Source organism: Notolabrus celidotus, chromosome 21 (assembly GCF_009762535.1).
Source record: "Notolabrus celidotus isolate fNotCel1 chromosome 21, fNotCel1.pri, whole genome shotgun sequence".
Taxonomy (NCBI): Eukaryota; Metazoa; Chordata; class Actinopteri; order Labriformes; family Labridae; genus Notolabrus; species Notolabrus celidotus.
Genome location: NC_048292.1, coordinates 17,087,061 through 17,107,383, shown reverse-complemented (window position 1 = coordinate 17,107,383; position 20,323 = coordinate 17,087,061). Strand labels below are relative to the sequence as shown.

Sequence of the window (20,323 nt, the reverse complement as noted above, 5' to 3'; positions counted from 1 at the left end):
ATGACTAAAAATTTGGCACTTTTTTTTATTTCTTCAGGCTAAATTAGGGTGCTTTCTTTGTTGGAATGGCTTCCATTCCTACCTATACCTTCACATGCATATATGTTTTAATGTTTTCTTTTTTAAAGCACTGCCATATGTACTTTATAACAAGTCAGGCAAACACATGAACTTTGACTGTTACACGGAAAAACACTATTTTTTTCAATCCCACAGGATATATTCTTCTATTTTAGAGCTTTGATTTGTTTATGAATGCAAACATATTAGATTAGATAGATTATTCTTGCTGAAATATTTCACATTAGGGTAGAAGAAACTGAGTAAAGGAGTGAAAAGTGAGAATGTTCAGATAATAGCTTTTCTCCTTGTTTACGGTCTTTGCTGGCGTGCCCTTGAGCAACAATGCCATAGCCTGACTAATTAAACCTATTTTCAACCTGTGCCTGAGTAGATAAACAAACAAAGCAATCTTGATGTCAGCAAAAAAACAAAGAGTCTTTTTATACTCTTATTGGATTGTTCTAACTCTCAATATTTCCTCCTCTTGACATTAAAATCCAGCTCCGAGGCTACAACAGCGAACCCATCAATAAGCATTATTGTCCTTTAACTATGGATGCTATTGAGCTTTAAATATTGATGGTATTGATTTGACCCAGAGGTCAATTCCACTAATTCAGCCAGTGTGTGAAGCCACTGCAGTGTGCGTGTTGGCTGCTTTTTAAGACCTTTGTAACTTAGTCATGGCACAAGGGACGTCACTGCTCTGAAAATATTGATGTCAATAATGAGAGCCTGCAGCCTGGTGAACATGCGTCTTCATGCTGGAGGATGGGGAGTGAAGACTTGTCAAAACAAGGACAAAGAGAGTGGATATGTGTCAAGCACATTTAGTTAAATTTAAACACCTTTATGTTGGAAAAACGTTCAGCTCTGACTTTTTTTCTTTCCAGGTTTGTTATACAACATCGTCTACGCTTCATGTCACGACACATTGTCTGATGTGCCGAGTCCAAGGCTATCTCAGCCTCAAAAGGTAGAAGATAGAGGTGAGGCTGAGTCACTGCATTACAGTCTGTACTTACAGGTGTTTCTCACAGTACCTGCAGATCTGTGGCATTTGAAGTCTGTTGTTATCTACAGGGTTGGTTATTGTTTTTGGAGGATCAAACCTGGGACCTCCATTTCAAAGAATAACCTTTCTCACCTCTACGACTGTCACAACACAGATTCTTTGTGAGTCCTGAGAGGATTGATGGAACTTGGTCTGTGCGGTAATAGGAAGGCAACGAGATTAGCTTAGCATAAAGACTTGACATTTTGAACGAAGAATTTGATTGAACATGGAAAAAACGGAGCTGCAGATGTTTGAAGGCAGATTTCGTTATGTTTGGACCAAGCAACAACCTCCGGCCTGAAAATATGTGTCCAATGCGGAAGTGCTAAAAACTGCAGTTCATCGAGGATCCGCTTTAGGCTGGCGGCGGAAGTACCAGAAACCACATACACATCAATTCAAAAAAGACAATCTTTACAGCAGAAATAAACATGTTTACAGCCTGGTACAAAAGACGAATGTAGTCTGGATAGCTCATCTCTCTCTCTCGATCGCACACACTGTAGGGGGGTGAATTTTTTCTAACGCGGTACTTTCAAAGATATTGAGATTACGAGTCTTCCAATGAGAGGCATAGCTGCTTTGATTGACAGGCAGGAACACTGTAGCTGTTGGCTAGGAGGCTCAAAGCCCGCCTCTTTACATCACAATCGCTCGACAGCAGCAATATGGCTGCTGCCGACGATTGGCCTCAAAACAGCTCTTCAGAAACAGATGGGTGACGTCACGGATACTACGTCCAAATTTTATACAGTCTGTGGTTTAGACAGAACCAGATGACCTGTTTCCTACTCCTTTCAGTTTGTATGCTATGCTAGGCTAATGAACTCTAATGCACAGATTTTTGTAAGGCAGTTAAGCTTAACTTAAAGTTAGGTTCTGCCTAGACTGAACAAATCAAATACAACACCGTACAAGCTTTCAGTGCTTTTGCCCCCAGCTGGTTGTTTTCCTCTGGTTATAGTCCTAATGCAAAGCTAAGCTAACAAACCTCTGGCTGTTGCTTTATATTGCCAATACAGATGAGAGAGGTATCTCTAGGTCTAGGTATATTTTAAGTGTTATCTATCTTTTAACCAACTCTCAGCAAGAAATTAAACGAGTGTAACCTCAACTTCCTGTAACCCTTTAACCATGGAAGCTTTCCTTCTCTCTGATTTATCAATCATGTAAAATCTAAGCTGGTAACTATAGTAATGATACATCTATAACTAATGGTTAGTGTTCTTTTAACACAAAGCTACACTTTGAGTGGATCTGCAGCTATAAATGCCAACATTAGCATTCTAACCGTCCCAACTCAAGGTCATCTATCCAGGTCCACAGAGGCCTTGTGCCGTGCATTCCCTCATGCTTATTGTCACCATCTTTCTCTTTGTCTCGCTCTCACTTCCCTTCACCCAGACACACACACACATACATACACAAGACAGCTGACTTCACTCCAAAGCAATGATTGTCATTGTGGAGACATAAGGAGTTTGCTCCAAGACTCAGTCTTGTCAATGGATAGACAAACCCAACAGGACTTCAGGCAGAGAAAAAAAACACACAAAGGAAGGAATATAAGAAAATAATTTTTTGAAACAAGAAAAGAAACGTCAATACGAAGTGATTTGTCCTCCAGTTTTATCCTACTCAAGGGAAGGAGTGAGAGGGGACTGCAGGCAGAAGCTGTAAAAAGTGGAAGTGGAAAGAAAAAAGATGCAGCAGTACCCGCTTCTGCTTTTTTAACAGGGGGCAGGGGACCCAAGCTGGGGTTAGGGGACCATCCGTCATGAGTGTGACTGTACTATAAAATCCCCTTTGTGTTTAAATCATGTGTAATGGAGGAGGGGGACTAGTAGGAGAACTAAATAACAGCGAGTCCTGCTGCCTGGGTATGAGGTGGGTTTGGCAGCTGAGGGAGAAAATGTGCTTTATGAGGAAGTTAACAGAACGTGAAGGCAGCAGACAGAAGTGGGTGAAAGCTTTACTTCTGTTCACAAAACAAGAAGGAGAAGGTGAGACGGAAGAGAGAGAAGAGAGGATCTGACTCACTAAACCCGCTCGGCAGCATAGTCTGGATGTATGACATGCACACCTGAATACTGCACAAGTGTTTTGGATGTTTGAGTACTGACTCGTTAAGTCTTAGCCGCAGACTGACGGAGGAAGAGCAGTGTTTATTTCTACTTCTACTTCTACAAATATAGAACAAAGGTCATGAAATATAACATTGTGTAACAGCGACTTCAAGCAAGTTCCACACATGCAGACAAGCTGAATGATTCTCCTTGAATAGTAGAAGACGAAGATGGAAGAATCCAAACCAAATTCTGCTCATTGAACTATTAACTTCACATGACAACGTCGAGTACAAGATGTTCATCCCACCTCACAGCAACGTGGCAGTGTTTCAGTGACTTTTTAATGGTTCTCTACCTGAAATATGTTTCCCTGGCATGTCTACAAACCCCTGAAAATGAAAAAAATCCATTCTGCCCCTGTTCTGATTTCTCCACCTTTCTGTAATGTGTTTGTTCAGCCCATAGACTGTATAAAATACAACTCAACTCCTCCTCCGTTTTTCATTACCTGCACACACGTGTGCTAACAAGGAGCTTAGGAGGGAGGCATGCTAGTTGTAGGCTGTCTTAATAAACACAAAGGTCGGTTTTACTCCCCACGTCTGCAGATTTGAAGACCTAGTGGATGATTTTTATTTTTCATGGAAAAGTGCTAGCGCTAGTTAGCATAGCTAAATAGCTACATGTTCGTAGCTGTGTACCAAGACACATGTCGACATACTGACAAATAAAACATTAAGAAACACTAAATCTGCGACCAATCCTTCAGAAAGGTCCTGCTGCAGGCGCCTCTCCGTCAGGATCAGATTCTGGATCAGATTCCGGGGGTTGAAGTAACGCGGGTCTGTGACCAGCCATGTATATTCAGCCAACATGTAAACATTAGACCAAAGTGCTGGACAGCCAAGGGCACATCCACTTCCTGAGGGGTCGTGGTCAGAGAGCTCATTCTCATTTAAAGGCACAGACACAGAAAACAGACTGTTCTGAGCAGGGCTGAAAAAGATGGATTTACAGGCATGCCAAAATCTGATTTCAAAGTGTTTTTTGAGCAATAAACTTTAAAGACATGTTTTGGGGACCTTTTAGACCAATATATTTTGATGAAAAAGAGCGTAAACCACAAAGATCTGCACACCAGTAAGCGGTTTATTTAGCACAGAGTAACGTTTCGAGCCGACATGCTCTTCCTCAGAATTTCAAGCTATTTCACATTATCATTAGCATTTATTTCTTATTTTTAGCCATATGCTAAATATAAATTCAGATTTTTCCTTTTTTAGCTCTGTTTTTGGTCTCCACCAACTTCAGACGGAAAAGCCGGGCACTTAAGTGGCTAAACGCTCCACCATAGCTGTTTTCACACATGCATTATACTCCTGAAAATTAGGGATGGGCATCTCTAGCCATAATACTATTCAATAATCATAGCAGCTATTTGGTGATTATTCGAATAATCCCCTCCTCCCCCATTCTCTGCTCCCCACGTTTCCTGTCTCTCTTCAGCAGCCTGTCTAATAAATTCAAAAAGCCCCCAAAAAATATATAACTTTAAAATTGTCAGGGTCGGGTGCATGTGTGAACCAAAAAAGCTCTTGCTGTCTTTATCCAGATTATTTTTCCTGCCAGCCTCCCCAAAAAATATCTACTGAGAGATTTGGGTGAATAGGTTGGCGACTTGTCCAGGGTGTACCCTGCCTTCTGCCCGAAGTCAGCTGGGATAGGCTCCAGCCCCCCAGTGACCCGGAACAGGTTAAGTGGTCAAGATAATGGATGGATGGATGGATTTGTGTGAACAGTGTGTGAATGCAGTCGGTTAAAGACAGGAAAATCCAGCTTGAGCAAATGAGAGGAGGTGATGACGTTGACAAGAATGGTGTGATCTTGTTGCAGGTAGTGAAGCTGTTTCTTCTCTTTTTACTCATTAGCATGTTCTATTCCACTCGTATCTTGATACTGTGAATATGCAAAATTACACTTTGACTACACTTAGCATTGATACAAAGCAAAAAAATGTCACATTAGGGTCAGACTCTGCTTTGCCCTCCATCTTGGATATGCTGTAAACACTACATGATGACTCTTGCAGCATCTTGTTTATGACATGTCTTGCTTCCTGAGCCCTATTTTTTATTAATATATCATCATAAAAAATGTATAATTAAAGCCAGTAAACAGTATGTCAATATGTCTAAAATAAGCCCTTCTATGAGCTTTCAAGGTAAGACATTTGGGTTGTATCATAAGTTACCTGTGGTAGTTTGCTAACCTGATTTCATGTTTACCAACTGTTACGTAAACATGGAGGCATTTTACATAGAAACACAACTGAGGCATGACCCTGGTTTTTCAGGTAGGGCAGCACAAGGTGTTCTTATACAGGTTTTACATGTACCTCATTTTAAATCCAGTCAAACAGGTTTCAGTGATCTGCATCTTTAGTTTACCTCATCAAGTCTTATTTGGCTAGCAAGAGATTTCCCAACCTGATAGTCTGCTACAAGATGATTTCCTGTATGAGGACTCTTATCATGAAACTTGCAGACGCTGGTTGTTTTGTCACTCTCGAATCCAAAGAAGCCACGTCAACTGGCACTGCCGGTCAATGTTGCATAAGATAACGACTTGCAGTGACAACACATTTTGTACATTGCTCTTTAAACAACGTGGTGGAGTAAACTGTCAACATAAAGATCTATATATACCTGGAAAAGCCAGGATCAGTGTGGGGTGCTTGTTGTAATGAGTATTGGTTCAGTCTGTTTTCTTTTGTTAAATTGTCAAAGGTGATTCTCTTGAGTGTGCTAAGTCAGGTAGAAAGAAAGTAGCCCTGATGTTAATGACATGTTCTTATTTGTGTATTCTTTTGCAACCAACAAAATGAGCCTTTGACCTTTACTTTTTTTAAGACATGACTTTAAGTATGAGTTTTGTGCTGACTGCTTATTATCAAATTAGGTGAAAAAAGTAGGTCCTTTCTTAAATCAATCCGTGCAAAAGACTCAAATCAAAGACCTCCTGGCTTGTTAATTTGTTCACACTTAGTATCTGATTTGTCCCACCATGCATGAAATATTTGGCAGAGTCAGACGTCACATTTTCTTCCCCCAAAAAATTTGATTAGCTGCTCTGGAGTCAAACTCTTCATTTAGCGATGCATTCACTGAGCTCTCTGCTGTGTGTGCTCCTGTGGCAGAGGGTCACTGAATAGACCTCCCTTTGTATTTAGGAGCGCTTTACAGTGATGTAAACCTGCTGTTGGAGACCACATGACTGCTTTTACTGTTTGCTGGAACTCTGTGGTCCTCCTGAGACCTGCATTTAAGCCTAACCACACACATGCACACACCCACTCTAACATGATATTAGTGAAAACCTTTGATTGTCTGCCTCCACGCGAGTCATCGCACACAGTACTGTTATTAAAGGGTTTGCTTAAACCTTTAGAGGGTTGCTTTATGTGAGGAGTAACTATTACAAAGTTTCAAGTTTAACCTGATTTTCTGCAACAAAACTCAAAGCTTGTTTCCCTAACCATAACTACAGCACCTGAAATAGAGCTGGGTGATATTGATGATTATGTTATCACGATAAAATGATAAAATGTTTCATATCAGGAGTCGATATCTCCGCCCCGGACTGATTATGGCCCAGTTGCGCTCCCGACTGCCACCTGACCGCATTCAAATGCTTATTTTTCTCAATAAGAACGAGTAGATAGAAAACTGGACACTGTGAGTCTGAAATATGTTTCTGTTCAGTTCCCTTGTTGCAGTAAATCCAGATGTTGTAGTCTGGGCCTTCACTATTATGCCCGTGTATACAACAAATATATATAAAATTGTATACTCTGTATCAGTTTAGTAGAGTATTGTTATGAGTTGTGCTCTCCCCCTTAAGATGGGTCACGGGCAGGATGATGTTGTTTCCCACAGTGCAGTGAATGCATCACGGTTATTCAGTGTTCAGTTGTCCTACGGTCGCAGTGGACATTCAACGTGTTAGAAATGAACAGCAGAAGTTGTCTCTGAGCTTTTCCTTTCCCCACATCCTGAAAGTATATTTAATAGAGTGTATTAAGTTAAAAGTGTTAGACTAATGACTCTGCTTTGAGCTGCTAAGTTTTATGCTTTCTTCCATGTCGCTGTCGCTCGTCTGAGCTGTGTTTACATTCCGCTCTGAACGTCTTTAAGCCCCGCCTACCTCTCATCCTGCAACATGATTGGGTGTTCAATGCCGTCTTCTTCTGTCTAATGTTGGGTAGCAACTTGTGTGTTTAAGGCTCATTAGCGCCCCCTCCCTTTCCAGTGACTGAGGATACATGTTTAAATATATCAAATTTATATCAAACATTTGTCATATTTAAATTGAGAAAAATGATATCACAATAATTATCGCCCAGCCCTAACCTGAAATATTACAAAATACTAAGAAAACAGCTGAAGATTTTGTGATGAGGTTTGTGTGTTTCTATACAGTAACTCTTCATATCTAGGTTTTGTGTGTGAGTGTGTGTCCCCCGGTGATTGCTCAGTCCTGGTACAGCAGCGAGTTACTGATGTGTCTGCCAGCAGTCTTATGATGGAGACACAAAAACAAAGAGAAGCAGTGTGAGGGGAAGCACACACACACACACACACACACACACACACACACACACACACACACACACACACACACACACACACACACACACACACACACACACACACACACACACACACACACACACACACACACACACACACTCACACACACACTCACACACACTCACACTCACACACTCACACAGTCCCCCTTCTCTGTCATTCACCGTAGCAGCGGTACTACAAAATACACACACAGATTAACATAGGGAGGAACTATTTACTATAAAAATAAGTATTAATAAACTACGACACCCTCTCTTAAAGATGTTTCTCATTCATCAGAACACAGGAGAAAAATACAATGACAGGTTACACACACTCCACATATGTTAGGTGACATTCAGGTGTCCTTCCACAGAGGAGATGGGCCAATTTGTCACAGTCAGCTGTTTGGATTGAAATGAAAGGACCACGTGTCACACACACACATTAGTCCTTATGTTTGACACTGTCCCCATCCCTCACCTAATATCTACTCCAAAAGCTTCCAAACTCCTCAGCACCCTTTCGGCTCTAAATTACAGTCATTATTTAAAAAAGCATTCCTGGAAAAGTTAAGTGATTTCATTGAAAATAGAAGGAGCTAAAATGTCAATAAATGAATAAAAACATGACCCAGTTTGCTCCCACAATCCAAACTTTCCGCACAGACACATTGCCATCAGATCCATGTGCAAAAGCAGAAAAATCCACATAAAACATTCATGTAACAGACTGCCGCTGCCTGCTAGCTCCACCAACTTATCAACTCCTCACAGTTTGTGGGTGGTGAAGGCTGAAAAAATCAATCTGCTGAGTTTGTTTTCCCTCTAAAGAAACTCTGAACCTTTTTTTTTTTTTTTACAAGAGCAAGGAATCCCTGATCATTTCAGAACACGTTTAAGGTCTTAAACTGTTCCAAGTTTTCTCCATGAAACTGCTCAGATTGACTTAAATATAGTGCAGGTTAGTCTCTGAACATAAAGCAGAGCAGACAGAGACTACAACAAGGTCAATGCGCTGTTTGCTCCCCCCGGTGTGACCAACCAAATGCAGTGGGTTTCAAGCCCTGGGTGGTAATCCGAAGGTGGGTCACATGTGGATAAAAATAGCCCCCTTAAATGTTCTGATGAAAGGGAAACCTAAAGCTACTAACTACAGTAAGAACTTAGGCTTTCTGTTTCACTTATATGAGACTGGGTCGGTGTATTCACATTTTAACAGAAAGTTTACTCATGATTGGGACGAAGGTTTTAGCCGAGCAGCTTGACAGACATAAAATCCTACATACACACCTCATGTCCTCCTATATATACTCAAGAATTTACTGCACATATATAAACATACAGGTATGTGCAAACACTGCAGGAGCTGGCAAACTTCCTCAAACAGAAACAATCATTCTCTCTGTTCAGGCTGTTTTAAACTCAGTGTTTGGGGTGCTGGAGGCGTCCTGCTCCTATAGACAAAGTCATTAACTATTGACAGGATTATTTAGCTGGGCGTATTGTAGTTTTGTTACGTGTCCACATGTTCAATAACGCAGCAAAATGTAAGAGAAAAGCGCTTTGTTCTTTTTGTTTTTAAGGCGTGTGAGGGAAGAAAAGAAATCACAGACAGACAAGTGGAGGAAGATATAAAAGAAGAAAAAAGAGAGAGAGAGAGAGAGAGAGAGAGAGAGAGAAGCAGCTACTCCTTTCTTATGATCAATCAATTCTGCACTGACAAGCTCTACTATTCGTAGAAGCTATGTTTAGCTGCCCTCCTGCCTGGCATGCTGTCAAAAAATGACTTCATCATACATTAAAATCTCTAGAGAGTTTTACATCTAGTAAAAATACATGACGTATTGCTCAATGGTGATGTCTAGCAGGATGAGACTCTGTGCACACATCAGCTGGAGTGATGCAAGTTCTGAATTCATGCTTTGTATGATTGCGAATGGATGGCATGGAACAGGAAATTACTGCAAATTTCCTGGTAAGATGAATGTCAGATAAATGAACTTCTGTATTGTGGGTATAAAGAAGCACTGCTCTGCACAGGACTTGATTTTTCTGCAGAACATGGTGCATGTTCATGTAAATGATGCACATATCTGCTTTGCATCCCTCCTGTATGTAGGCTAGGACATGGAAGTATATGAGGCAATACTGGTGTTTCAAGTTTCAACTTCACGTGAGAATAATGACACAATGAAGCCCTAACCGGTCAGACTGCACTGATACAAATGAAAACTGTGTTGTAACCTTAACATGAGCCAGGACTCTGCTTCATGAAATATCCATGGACCAATCGCCAGCAAGGGGACAGCTGGGAGTGTTTTTGTACATGAAGTTTTGGTTCAAGACAAATAGGCTATCAGCTACCCGGCATATCAAATATTTATGAAATGACCTCAGTCTGCCTCGTGGCACACTGAAGATGCAATCCTGTATGTGTATTCAGTGCAGCTAAAAAAGAAATGTCAAGAAGCCAGTCACATCATACAGGAAAAACATTATGAGGAGCATTTTGCATTAGTAGAAAGCAGGATAACTCAGAGAAGCTGTGACAGAATTATGAGATAATAACCATCACTTATTGGCAGTGGTGGACAAAGTACACGTCTTCATTACTTAAGTCAAAGTATAGATCCTCCTGGTCAAATATCACTCCAATACAAGTGAAAGTTGCTCTGTCAGATTATTACTTGACTTAAAGTACTGAAGTACTTGCTTTTTAAAATACTTAAGTATTCAAAGTACTTCTTAAAAATCTCAAAACATTGTATTTTCACACAGCATGAGTGCAGTCAAGAATATATAGGAGTACATTCTGTTACATTATGTTTATTTAGAACCCATTACTTGAAATCTCTAAAAACTATACCAAGGAATAAAAACAGTCACTAAGTTACTCCAAGAACAGACAACTTAGTTTGAAATGTTCATCTGGGATGAAAAAAATGTTACGTAGCTCAACACGCTTTCTCAGGTTGGACAGTGAATGTTTGTTTGTTTGTGCAGAGTGGGAAACAGGGAGAACATTTCAAAAGATACGTATCATTCTTCATTTTAAAAACCTCTAACATGGGCTGAAGATATGTCCATGGGTGCTCAGGTGAAGAATTATAGCCATCATTACCACCTCTACATAAACTGCCTGATCTGAGTGAAATCTGCTCTGTGTTTGCTCAACGTTCTACCGAGGAGACGCACAATATACAGGTATGATTAAACCACTGAGACAAACAGAACTACACAAACACATGTTACTGTCTTAGAGAAGGAAATGCATGAGCTGACAAAGCAAAAGTAGTGAGTAACTAGAGCATTGATATAAATGTAGTGGAGTAAAAAGTACAATAATTGTCTTCTGAATGTAGTGGAGTCAAAGTAATAAGTTCCTCCAAGAAATAATACTCAAGTAAATTACAGATTCTCAAAAAATGTACTTAAAGCTCCTGTAGGGAGTTTTTAACTGTTTGTGAAACAGACTGAAATCAATTTTGTTGTCTCTTTATGACCAAAGTAAGCAAACCAGATCATCAACATGAAGACTGACTGTTTCTATACAGTTATTGTTAACATATGAAATCACTGGCAGGGGGTAGGTGTCAGTAATTAGGTACACGCTGCTGATTCTGCTTTTCACATGTTCCTCGGCTATAGACACTTCACTCTTCATGTTTTACTGTGAACAGAGATTTTATAGTCAAGAAACACTAAACACATGTCCAGGACAAAATCAGCAAAGATTGCTGTGTCCACATGGGGCGCCAAAATCATCACAAACTGAAAGTTACTCACAGGAGCTTTAAGTACTGTACTCAAGTAAATTTACTCCGATACTGTCCAACACTGCTTATTGGTTACAGCAGGCATGTCCAAAGTACGGCCCGGGGGCCAATTGCGGCCCAAGGTCCATTTATTTATGGCCCTAAGCTTCAATCTTAAATTGTGTTATTTATAGCACAGAAATTAATCACATTCTGAATCATCTGTACATGTGCAGTTTCTTTCAAGTGCACAAACAAACTAATGTCAATCCAGAAACGTCTCAAAAGCTTCATATGGACTACTTGTCTAAAGCCAAAACACTGGGAATTCTGCAAGACGGCATTAAAGAAGAAACAGAAGAACTCTTTAAAGTTGACAGGTTTTGAAATGAATGTTTTTATCATGATGTGAAAATGTTCTTTATAAACAATAAAAGTTCAGAAGACAAAAAAGAGGAGACAAGACAAGATCAAAATTATGAATTTGTACAGAAAAGGCAAAATTTGGTGCATAAAAAATGTTCAGAACTCAGGAAAAGAATGAATTTGTTCTTAAAATGTTGCCTGCTTGTCAGAAAAGTCTTAAAAACAACATGAAAAAGAAGTGTGATGAAATCCAGATCGTGATCCTGCCATAGGAAAATAATGATACAATATTTTTCCCACATTACCCGACCATAATGAAAAAATGTCCAGAAGAAGATAAGGTTTGCTATTATGTGGCTTGTGGAGAACTGAGGACTACCTAGTTACTGTTTTATTGAGAAAAAATGTAAAATAATTGTTATTAAATAGAGATTTCTTATATAACTTTTATAATTCCTAAGTCTCAGTAGGAGCCACTGGCCCTGAGGTATTCTAACAACATCATATGTGGCCCTCTTTGAAAAAAGTTTGGACCCCCCTGGGTTACAGCATGCATTATGTCTACATACAGCAACAGTGAAATAACAACTACAGAGGGTACAAGCAGTTGTGTGTTGTTTGTAAGATTCATGTATCTAAAAACAAGAACCAAAGAGAGTCATGACAGGAGCACAAATTGACTTTAAAATAAACTATTTACATCTTGCTGTAAATAGGAGAATAAACCCTCAGCCCTTCTCAGATAAAAAATAATTATATACTGAAGTGAGCAAAAAATATCTCCCAGTGAGACACAGAAAAACAATGCTCCAAACTGAGCAACACCATGAGGAACACAGGGAACAGAGGAGTCAAAACAACACGAGCAAGCAAGACAAAGAAAGCCCAAAACTCCAACCTGACAGCGACAAATCCTTCACGTCCGATACAACACTCACTGAGAACATGTCTATCTTTCATCATTGAAGTGTTTTCACACTTTTTTTGAACCAAGCCTTTTGTCTAAGGTAAAGCACACTGCAGCCCCTCATCAGACTGAGGATGATGGGTTTGTTTACAACGAGCTAGCGAGCTGGCTCCTCCGCTAACAACAGCAGCTGAAAAAAGCCAAATAACTCTTCAACAGGACTTTCCTTTATCTTGACAGCTAACCACATGAATATATCTGCCTTTAAACTCACCAAACACTCCTTTCACGTCGGTGATAATGCCTTGTAAAGAGAGTAGTCCTGTGCTAGCAGATTATGCTTCTTCTTCTCTCTGTTGTTTTGACAGCCTGAATTAGCTGGATAGCAAAGCTGCTAGCTGGCAGGTTACATCCAGAGAGGAGGTAAGAGAAAGTCCAATTCAAGAGTCTGACACAGAACAATAACATCAACATCTAACAGTGGCTGGTTCAGGGCAGCACGACTCACCTGGTCCAGGTGTGTGAGGAGGAATCAGTCCTCTGGGTAGTGTTACACAGTGGACACAGAGTTGTAGTCGCTGCTGAGCTCCCCTCTACTCTGAGAAGCGTTTTCTGTCTGTCGCTTCACCAGACTGCACTCAGCGACGTCGACGCCACGTGACACCACTCGCATGAGCGCCAGATAACCAATCATAGCACAGAATGAAGAAAAGGGCGACCAATCAGCGGAGACCAGGAAGTGGAATGACGCTTTCATAGCCTGAGCAACTTTGTTGTAGTTTTTAAGTATTTTGGCAAACTCTGTGATCGAAAAGAGTGCTGAAAACGTGAATTCATCAACATTTCAGAGCTGTTAGAAATATGTATTAAGGGTTATACATATAATATTTGATACGCCATCTGAAAAGCTTTTTAGGTGCATAGAAAGAGGTTTTCAGTAAGAAACGTGTTAAGCAAGTAGCTGCCATGTGGAGGTTGAGCAACTTTAAAGAATGCACTGCAAAAACTGAAATCTAAGTAAGATTGAATTTCTCAGATAAGGGTGAAATTAGCTTATTTTTGTCTGATAAGATAGTTTTTCTCACTAAGCAGTTTTTATGTTAGAGTGTTTCACTTGTTTTGAGTTTTTTGGTCCTAAATGATCTCAGTAAGATATTACAGCTTGTTGAGTTTTTATAACCTATATTGAGTAATACATGCTTGGCCCAGGTTCAAATCCAGCCTGTGGCCTCTTTCCAGCATGTCATTCCCCCACTCTCTCCCACTTTCCTGCACTATCCACTGTCCTCTCCTCTAAACATAAATATTTAAAAGCCCCCCCCCCCCCAAAATAAAATAAAATGAAAAGATCATGGCATTACCATTTACTTAATTTAAGGATATTCTTCAACATATTGAGAAAATAAGTCTCATATTTTTTTATTTCTATCAAGAAAAATGCACTTGTTATTAGTGAAAATATACTAATTTTAAGGTATTTCTGGGTTCATTAGGGTTAGATATTTTTACTTGTTTGGAGAAGTCTTGAAAAGCCAAATTTTCTGTTTTTTTTGGCAGATACTTTTGCTTAGTTTAAGTAATATACCCCCAATTTTTGTATATTTTTTCTTGTTTTTGAGGGCTGGCTTTTTGCAGGGTGTTAGATGAGTTTGATTTAGATTATATGATATATCTTAATATAAAACCATTTGAGGGAAGGTTTTGTATAGGTAATACACACATGTGAGAGGTTGAAAGTATTGATTATTTCATTAAAAGTTACTCAGTCACATGGGCTCTTTCAGTGATTTAACAGTAGTCTTAACATGAGTAATGACAACGCCCAAAATGATGTAATCAAAGATCGTGTTTCATCCAAAAACTGTTAGATTTTGAAGGGAAAACAGCAACAGCAGCAGATCCTGACATTTAAGAACACAATGTGCAAACTGTATTTACACATGGGTTTTACATGTTTATCAAAACGGTTGATTTTCAGTCTTGCCCCAGGATGTGTTTGTTTTGGTGCTAATAAAGGCGATGTGTTATAAATGCATTGCCTTAAAAACAAGATGTTACTCTGTTGCTTTAATATTGGGGTAATACATAATTGACTCTTGTAGGGAGGTCATAAATGCTTGTCTGATGTGAAAAGCAACAGTCCAAGTTAAACAAGGGCAGATGGTGTGACAGTGCAACTCCACCCCTATATTTCAGCTGGGACATGCAGTGACTCCACACTGAGTATCACCCCACCATTGGATCACCTGCTCTGTGGCCTCTCTGCTCCCCTTTGCCCGGGGTGTCGACACACACACACACACACACGCACGCGCACGCACACACACACACACACACACACACACACACACACACACACACACACACACGCACGCACACACACGCACGCGCACACACACACACACACACACACACACACACACACTGCTGCTCTGCAACTGTGGCTGACTCTTATTGCATGATTGTGCAAATGGATTTATTGTGATGCAAGGCTATGGGAGCTGGGTGTGTTGTTACATTCAGTACAGTTAAGTGCAGTTTTACTGGTCAAGTTAATCAGGGTCACAAGCTTAGAGTTAACAAGTTCAACTTCTTTTTCAACAGATACTTTTTTGTTTTAAAGAAAGAGGCCTTGGAAATACAAGCTGAAAGACTCTGAAAATGTTGAAAACCTTGAAGCCTTTGCTTTGCTAATGCTTACAACATAGTTTTGATCTTTGACCTGCTGCTTTTATTATCTCCTGGGGCAACTTGTTCATCTAATATCTTGTCTCAGTGATAAGAATGATGCATGATATTGATAAATATGCATCTTTATTCTCTTTGTAATGGAAGCGAAGTCTAGCGGCCGCACTGTACTCTAGTTTATGGTGGGAGTATAAAATAGGTTAAAGATAATGTGTTATCCTGGTTATGTAATTATAAAGGCAAAGTCAGTAGAAAGTTAGATTTAATCACATTTACAAAACAAAGCGAGTAAATGCCATAATTTGTCCATAATTCCAGTAATTTCTGTTTTCAACATTAAACACTTGAATATGGTTGTTACAGAAGACTTTTTATATTTACAGTGTTTCATTGATTAGGCTGAAGTTTTTTTTTTGCAATTTGGTAGAACTGTCAGGCTGGTGTAAAGTTTGTCTCCCTCTACTTGTGTTTCGGACAAAGTCCCACCTCTTGATTCTCAAAGTAAACAATATGTTTTCAGGCCAAATGAACATGTGAAGGAATGTGAAGGAATTTTAACCTTGTCTGTTACTGATAGTGTGCTTCATTCTCCTGGGAAAAGTGCACTAATCAGAGGAGTAAGTGAGGTAACAGAGAGGGAACAAATTTGAAATCATTCTGTTGCACTCAGAAGTTTTCTCAAATTATAGATACCCTTTATAAAATGTTATCTGTTTCATGTGAGAGTGCAGTTTGAAGCTTCTGTTATGTTAGCAGATGACCTGATATGCTGCTAATTATTGTAAATTGATGGTTAATGAAGGCAGCCCTACATTCCCTCAGCCCTCCTTCCATGCTCTCCAGGTGGCAGTGTGTTTGCATAACCCTGATTTCTGATTGCACCATGCTCTCATTTCTAATCTAGTGTTTTGATGTTCCTTTGCCCCTCTTTCTGAGTGCATGTGGAAACTTTTGGGCGAGCTCCTCCTTGGCTAACGTGTCCATTTAGATAATCTTTTACTGCTGTACCAACCGGGGCAATACAACAGATGAGATCCTTTAGAACTGTGAGGATTATTTAAGACTTGGCTAGACTTGGCCAAAGATTAAAACTGCATTTTTAACCCTTGTTGCTCGTCTAACTGGGGAAATACACCATGTTACTATCGATATCAAAAGCTGCAAAATCTGCACTGCTGTCTTGGTGTAGAGTCCAAACAGTATCTGATTCAGCTCAAACAAAAAGGTCTACAAAAGTATTAAAAACAACTTCAAAGTCCATCATTTTCAAATTACATATGTATTGATTAATTCTGGTAAAAGGCTGAAAAAAAAGCGCAATCTTTTTTGTTTTGTTGGGCATCCATTGGTTACCACAAGTCACAACAGGTAGACCACACCTGACATTAAACTATGAGAGTCAAAACAACATGTTCTTTCCACTGCTGACACTTAATAGTAATAGTATGAGCTACAAATTAGCTATCAAAAATAGCTAATAAAAACAGTTTATTTGAAATGGTGTGTTTGCTTTGTACAACATGGGAGTTTAAGCTGTATGTACACACTGACAAAGCTTACCGCATTCATCATGAGAAGTTTTACCATGCAAATACAGAGCAACAGCAGTGACATTCATGGCCCAACAGGCCTGAATGTCACACACATGAGCCCACATATGGTCACGAACACGCTGATCTAATAAACTCACATCCGCCAATGCACAAGCGCACACACGTGCACCAACAGGGTGTAACAGAGGAGAAGATTACATGATGTTTCACACCCAGCACACCTCATTCTCTCAATCATAGGTCATGGAAAGCTGGATCACAGCAGTACTGTATTTAGAGTTCAGTTAAGCAGAACAGTATGTAATTGATTTTTTACGTTTGGTGTGAGTTAATGCAGCGCTAGGCTCGCATTCAAATGAATATCGCATGAAAACTCATATTGTTTATATTTTCATTTGTATTCAGTCAAAGCTTGACCTGTCTTCATGTAAAGGTTAACTCTCATGAAAGGAGTTTGCTTAATTTTCAAAGTCACTGTAACTTTTAATAAACATTTATTCATGGCTGCTGCCCTGCATTTCTATGAGAGGGGTTAAAGTGTCAGCTCCATTAATGAATTTTATATACATATGATGATGCATAACATTTTCATTTTGCAGTTTGCATGACCACTTTTTCACAAATTTTTGCAGTGTGAAAAAATCTACCCAAAAAGTGCAACTGAGATTTGCATGTTGTTAGATTTACTGCAAAATCTTAGAAAGATTTTCAAACACTCCATTTGTAACACAGTGTTGAGTACTGACCGCCAAAGCCCCATTTTATCCTGCAGCAATCAGTCTGTGTTGCATCATCAGTCTGTGATTTGCATGCTTGTTGGTTTCAGATGTTTCCTTTTCACATTCCAACTACAACAGAAACCAGCCATGCAGATTAACACTGTCAGACATACAACATGTTCAGACAAATAAGGATGATTATAAGCCTGGTGCATCTCTTCGTGCGCAAAAAAGAGGGGGTTAGTGAAATTTACAGGTTTAAATAGGATGACAACAGTGCCACTGATGTGAGAAATACACTCATAACTCTAAATCTGCTATAGCATCCCACTGAGATTAGATATTCTGGTTTATAGTGGTCCATTCTGCTGCAGCCACAGCTTGTAGAAGCACATGGATGAGTGAGCTTACAGAAGAGTGGCGTTTGATGTTTGTGTTCATCTTGAGCTCTGTGCATGTTTGGAGAGGAAAGGAGTAAAAAGGCATAAAGAGAACAATGAAGAAAGTCAAATATGAATGTATATCTTTACTCGTGTGTGTGTGTGTGTGTGTGTGTGCGTGTGTGTGTGTGTGTTTGAGACAAAAAAAATTAGGTGTTTGCTTTTTGGCTAATCCAGATCAGAGTTCGCCTACTGATGTCTTAACAGCTGCTGGCTAATCTCACACACACACTGACAGCAAGAGCCCATTCTATAGTTTGCTTCAGACTGTGTATGCTGCTAGCTTTGTGTGCCTAAGACTGTGTAAACAAAAACAGCTTGTTTTATAGTTGACATTTGCAGATTTTCACATCACGACTGGCCTTTTATGGGGCACTACAAGCCTAAAACAACTAAAAATCTTGGCTCTGTTTCTTTGAAGACATTTCTCTACTTCAGTGTTGTCTTTTTTTTTTTTTGCACAGAATGCCCTTCAGCCTTGGCAGTTTTTCCCACTGGACGTAAAAGGTGCAACAAGCAGAGCTTCCAATTCCTCCTCTCCTGCACCAACATATAAAGAGAACAGGTTGTAGAGGGATTATCTTCCTTCTCAGCGCCAAAAACATCACAGCTGTGAGAAAAAAAAGTGAAGATAAATTGCATTCTAACAGCCAAGAGAGTTCATGCCTCTGAGCATGTTTGGCTTTATAATTAGACAGCTGGCAGTCAAACTCTTGAAGTTCCTGCAGGTGAGAAACAGAGACTCAGATCAGGTGTCATTAATGCCACCTTTAAAAACACTGTACTCTTGTTCCAGGGGAGTTTGCGTGCAGATGCATGTTCAAAGATGATTTTTTGGCCTTTTCAAAAAGCCCAGCAGCTACATTTTACATCCCCCTCTCTGCTGCCGAGCTGCGACTCCCAGAGGAGCAGAGTAAGCTGTGGAGAGGAAGATAAGAAAAAAACGTGTAGAGAGAAGTGTAAGTTTCAAGACAGCAAACACCTGAGGGGACACAAGTCAAATGAAACAAAATTAGAAACTCTGAATTTGTCTTTTTAAGTGTCCCCTCAGGGGGTCTGGCTTACACATGGGAGAGAAAAATGTGGAATAACGTGAAAAAGGTTTCTGGATGGTGTTGTTTTGTACCTGAGACTGATGCAAAATTTACAAGGTTGACTTAAGGCGCCAAAGCTGCACAGACTGATGGTGCAGTCAGCAAAACTCCAGATATCAAAGCCAAGAGACTGCCTCAGAGACAATACAACATCCTCACTCTTCCTAGTGCATGGACTTTCAAATGAAGTGCATTCAAACAGACTTTTAAAAAGAGTTGTAAGGAAGAAGAGAATAAAGTTCAAAACAAACAAAAGTTTTCATGAATGGAGCTCAAAGTTAAAAAAAAAGAGACTCATCTTGAGTCTATTCGTTCCAGATGATAAAATTAGCAGCATCACAGCAGCAGATGGCCGTCAGGTGACAGGGATTAGAGAAAACACCGGGTGCACTTTCACTGGTCTAATCTGCAGTGATAGATAGATACACACACACACACACACACACACACACACACACACACACAAAAACTATCACTGTGTGGCACAATAAATACGTCGACTGAAGGAATGATTTGTCTCAAAAACAAGAAGAAGACTAAACATAAAGGCATGGGAAGATAACACACACACACAGTGTTGTATGTTAGTCATACAGCTCTGGTCAGTGGTCTAATTGAATTAGCTGTGAGGAGCTAAAGGTAATGGGCTTGTTAGGTAGGTCACTGTACTGAACAGGCACAGCCATGACAGTCTCCTTAACACTTAAATGAGAAAAGTTGTTGGAGGATGTTCAGCTGCTGGAGTATTTCATAGAGCCGAAAATAAACCGTTGGTGCCATTAAGGAGCCCACAAGAGAGTCAATGTGGACGATGAAGTCTGAGACGCAAACCTGAGCAGTTTAAAGCAGCCGGTGATCCATGGAGGAGATGATGAGCAAAGCTGTTTGTCCATCTGAAGAGTTCAAAGGTCGTGACAGAGGTGTGAGAAACAGAGATAGGAGAACAGAGAATGAGGGGAACAGCAGGAATGACCAACAA

General features: G+C 39.9%; 1 protein-coding gene across 3 annotated transcripts in view; it reads right to left on the bottom strand.

The window, feature by feature from the left end:
* The window catches only part of adipor2 (adiponectin receptor 2), a 47,874-nt gene extending 34,387 nt beyond the window's left edge, over nucleotides 1-13,487 (bottom strand). For 2 of the 3 annotated variants that reach the window (XR_004629309.1, XM_034673491.1), the window contains exon 1: nucleotides 13,359-13,486. The gene's annotated coding sequence lies outside the window, so the exon portion shown is untranslated. Of the gene's footprint in view, nucleotides 1-13,124; nucleotides 13,249-13,358 lie in introns of all 3 variants that reach the window. The other variant, XM_034673492.1, reaches the window with a different exon arrangement.
* Between the last annotated feature and the right edge of the window lie 6,836 nt (nucleotides 13,488-20,323).